Here is a 12,238-nt window from a genome sequence, read left to right on the forward strand (position 1 = left end):
TTCTGACCACAATGGTATAAAATTAGAAATCAATACTAGGAGAAATCTTGGAAAATTCACAAATATGTGAAAATTAACCAACATGATCTGAACAAACGATGGATCAAAGAAGAAATCAAAAGGAAAAACTTTAAATATCTTGAGACAAACAAAAATGAAAATATAACATACCAAAATTTATGGAATGCAGCAAAAGCAGTTTTAAGAGGGAAATTGATAGCAGTAAATGCCTATATCAAAAAAAGAGAAAGATCTCAAGTAAACAACCTAATGTTACACCTCAAGAAACTAGAAAAAGAAGAACAAACCACAGTAAGTAGAAGTTAGAAAATAACAAAGATCAGAACAAAAATAAGCAAATAGTGAATAGGAAAAAAACAGCAGAAAATATCAATGAAACTAAGAGTTGGGTTTGTTTGTTTGCTTTTTAAATTTTTATTGAATCGAAATTGATTATACATATTTTTGGGGTTCAACATTGAGATATATTGATCAAATCAATATTACTGCATATATATTGTTACAAATTGTACTTATTCTTTATTCCCCTTGTCCAATGTCTCCCCATTCTCCCCTCTCCCTCTCCCTCCCCCCTCTAATTACCCTAGATTTCTTCTCTCCTTCTGAAAGAATGATGGTTACTCTGTTGATTTGTTGCATAGATGATCTGTCCAATGCTGAGAGTTGTGATCAGGTCCTCCAATATTATCATAGAGCAGATGCTTCTTCTGTCACTCTGAAATGGGCTTTGTGGAGAGTCACCTTTATCTCTGCTGGTGACTCTCCTTGTGCCAATGCACTCCAGTGGCTGGCAGACCATTTGCATGGTGGTGGTGGTGTCTAGCTGCTTTCGCAGCAGCCATTGTTATTGTGGTGGCTGTGGTGGGCCACCCACATGGAGGTGATGTTCTTGGCATGCTTCTTGGTGCTGGCGGTGTGCTAGGTTGTGGAGAGTGTCTGATCCCTGGCTCCATGCCTCAGGTCCATGGGCAGGCCCCAAAGTGCTGGCATGGTGTGCCTGGTTGTGGGAGGGGGTGGGTTTGGTCCCCTTCTCCATGCTTCTGATCTCTGGCGGGCCCTGAGGTGCTGGTGCAGTGTGCCTGGTTGTGGAAGGGTGGTCCAGTCCCCAGCTCCTAGCCCTGGGCCCCGGGCAGGCCCGAAGGCATTGGTGGTGTGCCTGGATGTGGGAATGGGGTCTAGTCCCCAGCTCCAAGCCTCGGGTTCTTGGTTGGGTCCTGAGGTGCTGGTGGTGTGAATGGTTGTGGGCAGGGGTCCTGCCCCTGGCTCCGTGCCTCATGTCCCCTGCCAGGCCCCAAGGCATTGGTGGTGTGCCTGTACCAGAACTAATTTTTTATCCTTCGCTTACTTCTAACACGGGGGAGCTTCCTATTGGAACCAGTACTTGAGCTGTGTAGTTGAGCTAAATTGCTGCTTTGTTGCTTTTTCCCTAGGAATGCTTTTTGTGCAGTTCAGGGTTTAATGGTTGACCTTATAGGTACTTCCAGCTCTCCAGAGACCTGGTACACCTGGGTTGTGTAGAAACTCTGATCTGGGCCTGAGTTTTTTTCATCAAACTGCACCCCATGCAATTCTGCATTCCTGACCAGTCTCCTCTGAGTGGTCCTGCACTGATTGGGGGGTGGGTCGGCTTTCCTTGCTGTGTCCCAGTGTTTTCCTGGTGGGCCCATCTCCCCCATCCTCACCACCCATGCTCCAAACACTTCCCATGGGATGGGCCCTGCACTGGTCCCTTGCATTGACTCACTGGCCTCTGAATGGCTCCCCATTTTCAGCTGTTCTGGCTCCTCGCTCCTGCATAGGTTCATGGGAACCCTATTAGTGGTCTTGCTGTCCTGGGGGCCACCAGAGTCCTCTTCTTCCCTGCTGCCTCCAAGTAACTCCATCTAAAGGACACAGCTGTAGCTTCTGCTGGCTCGTGCTCCATGTACTCCATCACTAAAGCAGCCATGACCTGAAATGCTCTGAGCAGTTTTTTCTTTCTCTCATCGTGGTTTCTCCCACCTTCATGAGCTCCATAGGTCTCTCCTCCTCTTCCCCTGAGATCCTGTGGCCCCAGCTTGGCTGATGTTACATTTTTATAGTTGTAAATTGGTTGCTTTGTGGGAGAGAGTGACGCTGGGAGCCATCTATTCCACCATCTTGACCAGAACTCCAAGAGTTGGTTTTTTTTAAAGATAAACAAAATTGACAAACCTTTAGCTAGGCTAGCTAAGGGGAAAAAAAAAGAGAGAGAGAGAAGTCTCAAATAAATAAAATCAGAAATAAAAGAGGAGAAATTACAACTTATACCACAGAGATAAAAAGGGTCATAAGAGACTACTATGAACAATTAATACAGCAAGAAATCTGGTATCCTAGAAGAAATGGATACATTTCTAGAAACATGCAACCTACCAAAAATGAACCACGAAGAAACAGAAAATCTGAACAAATCAATAATGAGTAAAATCAGCAATAAGTCTCCTATCAAAGAAAAGCCAAGACCCGATGGCTTAATGGGTGAATGTTACCAAACATTTAAAGAAGAATTAATATCAATCCTTCTCAAATGCTTCCAAAAAACTGAAGAAGAGGAAACATTTCCAACTCATTTTATAAGGTTAGATTTATTCTGATATCAAAACCAGAGAAGGACACCACACAAAGGAAAATTACAGGCCAATAGCCCTGATGACCATGGATGCAAAAATCCTCAAAATAACACTAGCAAACTGAATTCAACAGCACATTAAAAAATTATTCACCATCATCAAGTGGGATTTTCCCCTTGGATGCAATTATGGTTCAACATATGCAAATCTGGAAATGTGATATACCACATTCATATAACGAAGGACAAAGACCATATGATTATCTCATTTGATGCAGAAAAAACATTTGACAATATTCAACACCCTTTCATGATAAAAACTCTCAACAGATTATGTTTAGAAAAAATGTACCTGAACTTGATAAAAGCCATCTATTACAAACTGAGGGCTAATATTATGCTAGATGGAGTAAAGTTGAACACTTTTCTTCTAACATCAGGAACAAGACAAGGAAGCCCACTTTCACCACTTCTACTCAAAATTGTACTGGCAATTCTTGCCGGAGTAATTAGACAAGTAAAAGAAATAAAAAGCATCCAAATAGGAAAGGAAGGAGTGAAATTGTCACTGCTTACCTATGACATGATGTTATATATAAAAAACCCTGATGACTCCACCAAAAAACTGTTAGAACTAATAAATGAACACAGTAAAGTTGCAGAATACAAAACAAACATTCAAATATCAGTTGTGTTTCTATGTACTAACAATGAACTATCCAAAAAAGAAATCAAGAAAACAATTCCATTCATAATAGCTACCAAAAATACTTAAGAATAAATTTAATCAAGGAGATAAAAGACCTGTAAACTGAAAATTACAAAACTTTGATGAAAAAGCTTGAAGACACAGTAAATGGAAAGATACTCTGTTTTGATAGGTTTGAAGAATTAATGTTAAAATGTCCATAGTTACCCAAAGTGACCTACAGATTCAATGCAATCCCTATAAAAATTGCAATGCCAGTTTTCACAGAAATAGATAGAAATCTTAAATTGCATATGGAAGCACACACACACAAAAAACCCAAATAGCAAAAGCAATCTTGAGCAAAAAGAACAAAGCTGGAAGCGTCACACCATTTGACTTCAAACTATATTACAAAGCTACTGTAATTAAAACAGCATTCTGCTGGTATGAAAATAGATACATTAACCAATGGAACAGAATAGAGAGTACAATAACAAAACCACACATTTGTGATCAATTGATTTTCAACAAAGGTGCCAAGAATACACAAGAGGGAAAAGACAGTCTCCAAAATATAGGGTATTAGGAAAACTGGATATCCACATCCAGAAGAATGAAATTGGACCTTTATCTCACACCATAGGTAAAAATCAACTCAAAATGGATTAAGGACCTAAACATAAGACCTTAAAATATAAAGCCACTATAAGAAAACATTAGGGGAAAAGTATACAACATTAGTCTGGGCAATGACTTTTTAGATTTGATCCCAGAAGCTCAGGCAATGAAAACAAAAATAGACCATTGGGATTACATAAAACTGAAAAGCTCCTGCACAGCAAAGGAAACTGCAGAGTAAAGAGGCAACCTACAGAATGGGAGAAAATATTTGCAAACCATACATGTGTTAAGTGGTTAATATCCAAAATATATAAGGAACTCACAACAACTCAATGACAAGATAATAACTTGATTAAAAATGGGCAAAGCAACTGAATAGACATTTCTCAAAAGAAGGCATATGAGTTGCAAAAAAATATATGAAAAATGCTCAACATCACTAATCATTAGGGAAATGCAAATTAAGACCACAATGAGATATCACCTCACATCTGCCAGCATGACTATTATTAAAAAGATGAAATTTAGTAAGTGTTGGCAGGGATGTGAAGGAAAGGGAACACTTGTATGCTGTTGGTGAAAATGTAAATTAATATGGCCAGTTTGGAAAACAGTATGAAGCATCCTCAAAAAACTAAAAATATAGTTACCATATGATACAGCAATCCCTCTTCTGGATATATGTCCAAAGATTTGAAATCAGTATGTTGAAAATTTGTACTCCCATGTTTATTGCAGAATTATTCACAATAGCCAAGTTATGGCATCAACCTTCATGTTCATCAACAGATGAATGAATAAAGAAAATGTGATATGTATAAATAATTGAATACTATTCACCCCTTAAAAGGTGGGAAATTCTGTTGTTTGTGACAACATGGATGAACTGGAGGACGTTATGTTATGCGAAATAAGCCACGCACAGAAAGACAAATACCACATATTATCACTTATACGTGGAATCTAAAACAAGCAAATGCATAGAAGTAGAGAAGAGAATGGTGGTTAGCAAAGGATGGGATGTGAGGGGAGTGGGGAGACATTGGTCAAAGGGTACAACGTTTCTTAGGAGGACTAAATAATAAATATTTAAGGTGATGGATATGTTAATTAGCTTAATTTAATCATTCAACATTGTATACATATAACATCAATTTGTACCCCATGAATATATACAATTATAATTTGTCAATGTCCAATAAGAAAATGTGTATGAAAAATGCAAGAAAAAAGCCCCACAATATTTGGTAATGAACTGGTATCCAGAATATAGGAAGAACTCCTTCAACTCAATAAGAAACACACAATCCAATAAAAATTGGCAAAAAATTTGAACAGACACTTCACAAAGAAAGATATGCAATTGGCTAATAAGCATATGAAAAAAACCAAGATCTGCGTGCTAGAGATGCTGTCACTAGAGGAATATAATTGCTTAAATGATTAGTGGACAGAACTCAGAAGTATTTTTTTTTCTTAAATCATGAGGTCATATTGATATTTCCAATTTAAATGTAACATTAGAGGATTTTTCCTTACCTCATTTTATTTTATATATGTACCTCTTTTCTTTTATGGTGAAATCGTAGTTCCTAATTTCATGAATATACTCTTTACTTTATTCTACAATTTACATAAAATAGTTTTGGAATTATACTACCTATGTGATTACTAATATTATACCAACTAAGTAAGCTTTAAGGTATTTTTACAGTTCTTTTTGTCTTTGGAATATATTCTACTAAGGATGTATAGAGTACTTTGTTAAAATCTGCTTGAATCTCAATCATTTTCTCTTTAGTTATTTTATGTTGGATTTACAGTTAGGCTAATCTGTTTCTGTTTCATAAGAAGTCTCAAAGAAATGATAATAGTAGAAAATTGTCATTTTGCAATTCCCAATGTAATAATTGACTCAGGGAAGAATTGCCAACATATGTTAAAACCTTCAGGTAAAAATTTGTTAGGGGACAAGATACTCACATTCTCAAAGTAACACCCCGTTCATGAGATTAATTACATAGGATAAATTTCGCAGTCACCCCCTTAACCAAATGAGCAAACTTAGCAAAAAATAGTAGGACAACCTGACATTATGCTTCCTGAAGTAATGCAATAAAAAGTACACAAAGTCACTTGTGAAGCATTCTTGCCAAAAATATTGTGTGAATTTAATTATGGAGTAATAATCAGACAAATTCAGAATGCAGGACATTCTACAAGGTAACTGACCTGGATGCTTCAAAAATGGCAATGCCATGGGAGGCCAAAAAAAAGTACTGAGAATTGTTCTAGATTAAAAGAGGTCTGTGAAGCATATCAACCAAGTGCAAAGAATAAGTCTTGATTAGATCCCAGATTTAAAAACACAAACTGAAAAACATTTTTTTGTGTGACAACTTGGGAAATTTGAATATTGCATATTAGATTATAATGTAAAATTATTGTTAACTTTTCAGATGAGGTATTGTGGTTATGCAGAGGATACCCTTTTTTAAGGAAGTTCACGCTGAAAATTTTGGAGTTGAATTGTTTTAGTGTCTACAATTCACTTTCAAGGGTTCAGCATATATACACTTATAGAGAAGAAAAGAACTAAAGCAAATGTTGCAAAACAATAATTTGTACATATAGGTGAAGGTATGAGGGTGTTTATTATAGTATTATTTTAACTTTTATGTATGTTTGACATTTTTTCAAAATAAAGTAGGGGAAAAAAAGGCGTAATTCAGGACTGCTGAGGTCAATCTGAGTTTTTGTCACCAGGTGGTGCTAGGGCTTTTCAAATAAAGCTAAATGAACAGGCAGTGTTATGTTGACAATTGGATATTCATTTAGGAAAAAATTTATATGCGGGAGGGAACAGACTATAAATCAAACTTTAATTTTGTGAATTTCACTTGTATTTGCATTATCATATTCTATGCAACTTGGAGAGTTTCAGCTATACATTTTGTGTCTCTCAGTTGGCCTCAAACAGACCCTTCCCATTTCTAGGTCCTATTAACTTCTTTCAAAGGCTACTGTAGTAATTCCCTTCACTGCCACTGTGATCCACACTGCTGACATAATAACCTTCCTGCAGCTTTCGTCTCCCTTTCATCCGCTCCCTGTTTTCTTCCAAATCGTTTCCACTCCTCAGCAAAGTGTTTAAAGTTTGATACCAATCTGTAGTAGTCCCCCTTTATCCACAGGGGATATGTCCAAAACCCCCCAGTGGATGCCTGAAATCATGGATAATACTGAACCCTTTATATTATGTATTTTTCTATATGGACATACCTATAATAAAGTTTAATTTATAAATTAGGCACAATAAGAAATTAACAATAACTAATAAAATAGAATAATTTAACAAAACCCAGAATGGCATGCAATTTAAAACTTACGAGTTTATTTCTGGAATTTTCTATTTAATATTTTCAGACCTTGGTTGACTGCAGGTAACTGAATCTGCACAAAGGGAAACCATGGACTGGGGGGACTACTATACTTTCCCCAGTGTGTCTCTCATTACTGCTTTTCTTTAACCCTGCTCACAAGACACAGAATGCTGTCCTTTTTTAAAAAAAATAAAAGTCACATACTTTCTTGGCCCTTGAGTATTTTGCTTTGTATGTCTCCATACCCCAAATGCCTCTCTGCCTATTGCTAATTAAAATCTGACCTTACCCATCATCAAAGCCCAGATTAAATATTATTACCTTCATGAAAACACCCTACTCAGAAATATTCTTTTTCCCACAGTGCTTTGTAATTTTCTTATTGAACTAATCACATTTTGTATTACATAATAATGCATGAACACTAATTTGTAAACATTTTCAAGGTGGGCAGTTTTTAGTCTCCAGATTGTATTTAATACTATATAGCATTTAAGGTCAATGGAACTGAATTTCAGGATTATTCAAAACTGCTTTATAGTAGTGGTAAATGTGCTGGCTAATCACCAACAATTGCCAATTGCCAGCATTACTCTGGCTGTTCATTTCACAGGTAAGAAATGAGGGGCCACTCTAGTAACAAATCAACCTGCCTGAAGGAGGTCCATGGTTTAGCAGCCCCACTACCAAAAAATTCATTAACTGAAGTATGTTTTCCATTCAATTTGAAACTTTATGTTAAAAACCTTAAATTTTTGCATGTCATTTGATTCATATATTCCACTTCTAGGTAAGAACATGATAAGAATGCTCAAGGATTTGCTTCAAGAATATTTGGCAGTATGTGTTTAGAAAAGCTAAAAATTGGAAGCAGTCTAACAGTATAGAGTTGGTTAAAGCAATTCTAATACACCCATACAATGGATTACTATAGAGCCTTTAAAAATGGGAATAATATTTAGTGGCACAGAAAGAGGTTCCCAATACATTATAACATGAAAAAAACTGTAAAATATTGTTGATATCATAATGAGTTTTAATGGGAGGAAAAACTATACATGCACAGAGAAAAGACTGAAAGTGATGGCAGAGATATTTCTAGGTCTGAAGCTTGTTTTAAATTTTCTTTGTTGCTATCTTTTTAAGTTTTAACTATGAGCAGCTGTACTAAGAAAACAATAAGAAAAGTTATTTTTGAGCGTCAATCTAAATATTGTCATTTAGCTTGACATATGAAATGAATTACATCCCTAATGTTAGTCTGTTGTGTACATTCATTAATGCAGGAAGGAATTTCAGGCTCTAACACTAGTCCTTGGGCCTAACGTAAAACCCGTGTACAAGAAAGGCTGAACAATAACACAGTGGAAGACAGTATTAGAGGTCAGAAAGGGTGAGAAACCCAGGCAGAAAAAAATGAAGGTTAAAGAGTGGGGCTACCGTGCTCAGGAACAGGAGATAGGAATGTTAAGTAAGAGAGCCACAGGAATCATGGAGGTGCCAGGATTGTAATGAAGTAGAAAGGTAACTACACTTTGAAATCTACGTTTAATATTCAGTACTATTCCTTACTAGGTAGGTGATCTTGAGTATATCATTTATATTTTCAAGGGTCAGACAATACCTCGAAGGTATTTTTATTCCCATTTTACAAGTAAGTAAAGTAGCACTCGGAAAATATAAATGATGTCATGTATATGTAATCTAGGATTTTCCAGCCTTAGCACTATTGGCATTTTGGACCAGGCACTTCTTTATTGTGGGGGACTGGCACATTAGTATGGAATAATAAGTGATGGTGTCAGTTTTAATAAAGAGGGAGTTGCCCAGTGAGAAGGAAAGCAGGTGAGAGGTACTTTACAGTTCATCACGAAACTAAAATATTACCATTTTAAAATCTCCCTAAATACTCAGTATATATCTTACCATGGAGTGTTCTCCCTTGGTAGGGGACTCTAGAGAACCACAGTGGCTGTAGTGGGTAGCCATATGCCCCAAATCTATGCAAGTCAAGTCAAGCCACCAGCAATCAGAGCATCTCATGTGATTGATTTTGAGCTCAATCTTTGTCAGAAAGGTGTCTCTTACATCCTTCCTGCCTTTGCAGAGACCTGTCTCAAGGGGACCCAAGTGTATAAAAGAGGATGTCATTGTCCTTGATTTGGAGAAGGAGCAAAAAGGGTAGGGAAAAGGTTCTGACCTGGTGGAGCAATTTTTGAGTAGTGAGGACTCTAAAATAACTCGTCAAATCATGACAGCTTGATAAAGCCCGTCAAATTTGGAGATATGTACTGTTTGTATTAATCTCATTTGTTTTATTTTTATTTTTTTAAATAAAATTTTTTGTGTATATTTGAGGCTTTCAACATGTTACGGGGTACATGTAGATAGTGAAATGGCTACTATAGTGAGACAGGTAAACTATCATCATTTCACATAATTACTTTTCATTTTTTAAAAGAGAACTGTCATTATTACTTCCACAATTCACCTCAAATTTATTCCAAAGTGGGGATAGGAATTTTTTAAAAATAGGAATAAAAATCTAATTTCATGCTTAATTTAACTTGAGGATTTCCGTTTTGAAAAACTTTTTATTATGCAATTTAAACCTTTTCATGGTTTTTTTTTTTTTTTTTTTTTTTTTTTTTTTTTTTTTTTTGGTTTAGTAAGGATGTGCTTATTTGAGGACAAAAGATCCCCAACATCAGGCTGTTCAAAGAAAAATGACCCACTATATCAACTTCGGAGAACAAATCTCAAGACTATTGCATTAATCATTTTTCTGACCCTACATTTGATGTGCCAACTCTCGTTCACAAAGGTATGTTGTTACATTTGTGTTGAACGTCCTACATAGCACTCTCATGTGGGGTGTAACACGCAAACTTCTAAGTATGTGTTCAAAGCTGTTCTCAGGTGCTACTCAACTAAATGAGATTGACTTTGCAGTTAGGGAAGCAACTACTAAGCTCACATACCAATGGAAAGAACTAATGAGATTATTTTGCATAATGAGATTATTTTGGAAACAGTTGATAAAAACCACACATTCTTCTTACTGTTAAGTCATAAAAACCAAAACCTGTAGGGTGAGACTTAAACTATTAGGAGTGTCAAAGGAAGTGAAAATGGGACTAGGCACAGGGCAATATGAACTAATGAGCTTGGAAGGATGGAACGGGGAGAATAGTGAGCCTGTACTGAAGGGAGAGGATCTAGTGACGAATTTGATCTTACTCAGTGGTCATGCTAATCTTCTCTGTATCGTTCCAGTTTTTAGTATATCTGCTGCCAAAGCGAGTACAAAAAATTTGACCTTAGACAAGCAGTTAGAAATGAAACAATGGGATAAGATGTCTAAACCCCACTATGTGCTTAAGAGTCATCCTTGCCATTGGCACTGGCTCTGTCATTCTCTCCCTCTTCAGCCTCTTTTTCATCATCCACGGTCAACTCCAGCTGTTCATTCCCCACCTTCATTATCATCATCATCCGGTAGATGCCCCTTCTCAGCAGAGTCATCTCTGAGACTCCATCTTCTCCTTAGTCTTATCTTTCTTCAAGGAGCTCCTCTTCTGACATCATTCTTCAAAAATATGGAATGCATCACAAATTTATGTGTCATCCTTTCACAGGGGCAATGCTAATCTCTATATCTTTCCAATTTTAGTATATGTGCTGCCAAAGAGAGAATGATTTTCATGTTTTTTTTAAAAATTAGAAAACACACTAAACAAAAACAAAAATAGAATTCATATGTAATTCTGCCACCCAGACAGACTCAGTATTAATATTTTCATGTATATCCTTTTAGACTTATTAGATCAGTGGTTCTGAACACAGCCTGCATGTTAGATTTACCCAGGGAGCTTTTGAAATAAAACCATGACCAGAACAGTGAAACTAGAGTCTCTGGGGTGGGAGGTAACCAGGCCTGAGTAAATTTCTTTGAGTTTCACAGGTGATTTTAATGTGCAGATGGGTTTGAGAACCACTGTCTTAAATGAATGACAGATTAGTGCTATTGTCTCTAGCTGAAGCAGCTAGGCCACACTATGCCAAAATAAAAGATGCTGATGCCTACAGCTAAGTGGTACTTTGGCTATAGTTGACATTGGCAACTAGGAAATGAGAGCGGTAGAGGGGCCACTCAGCATGCAGAAATCCTCAGTGGCCTGGCACTGTCCAAGCCATGCCACTGTTGCCTGCAGCAAACAATAATCAGTGATTCGGGCAGTAATAGCTGTAGATATTTTGCAAACAGCAGGCTGTCAATCACACAAGCAGGAACTGCCAGAATAGTCACTCTATTCTTAGTTTAAATGATAACAATGCCAGAATTTATCACTAGAATGTCATCCTTGAATATAAAAATTCAAATTGTCTAATGAGCTTTGTTTAAAAGCTCCCAGGTAAGCTAAGTGGTGGGAATGCGTGGAGGATGCACGTTGCTTTGCTCTGGTCCCAATATGGCAGGTTTATGATGGGCTCTGGGGGACTATTTGTACAAAGGGTAAGGGAAGCAGTGTGGAAGAAACACACTGTAAGATCAGGTTGAAAGAAACATCGGTCACCCAAGAAAGCCTATGCATCAGCTGTTGCCTGTGGAAAGAAGAGACAGTGGAGGGGAGGCGGGTGGATTACTCTCTAGAGGTCTCATGAGCTGCCTTTACCACAGTGGAGTCTGCTATCAACTTTGTACAGCCGAGAGATGGGCTCTCTCCAGTCTCTCCCATGGATAATTGGCTCTCAGGACACCTACGTACAATAATGCTAATGTATTATTCAGAGGAGGAGAATGCTCACAGTGATCAAAATAATTTACTTTCATTACCCCAAAGACTGTCCTTCCTGGGAAGGGAAACTGGAGATAATGAGTGAAGATTTATTAAAAAGTTAATGTGTAAATATTTACATTTTAGCATTTTG

General features: G+C 37.1%; 2 non-coding genes across 2 annotated transcripts; both read right to left on the minus strand.

Moving 5' to 3' along the window:
- Nucleotides 1-10,507: 10,507 nt before the first annotated feature.
- Nucleotides 10,508-10,609, minus strand: LOC134365596 (U6 spliceosomal RNA). The gene has a single exon (XR_010022123.1). It is a non-coding gene; the product is annotated as a U6 spliceosomal RNA (small nuclear RNA).
- Nucleotides 10,610-10,899: 290 nt separating this feature from the next.
- LOC134365357 (U6 spliceosomal RNA) lies at nt 10,900-11,003 on the minus strand. The gene has a single exon (XR_010022062.1). It is a non-coding gene; the product is annotated as a U6 spliceosomal RNA (small nuclear RNA).
- Between the last annotated feature and the right edge of the window lie 1,235 nt (nt 11,004-12,238).

This window comes from Cynocephalus volans, chromosome 1 (genome assembly GCF_027409185.1).
Source record: "Cynocephalus volans isolate mCynVol1 chromosome 1, mCynVol1.pri, whole genome shotgun sequence".
Classification (NCBI taxonomy): domain Eukaryota; kingdom Metazoa; phylum Chordata; class Mammalia; order Dermoptera; family Cynocephalidae; genus Cynocephalus; species Cynocephalus volans.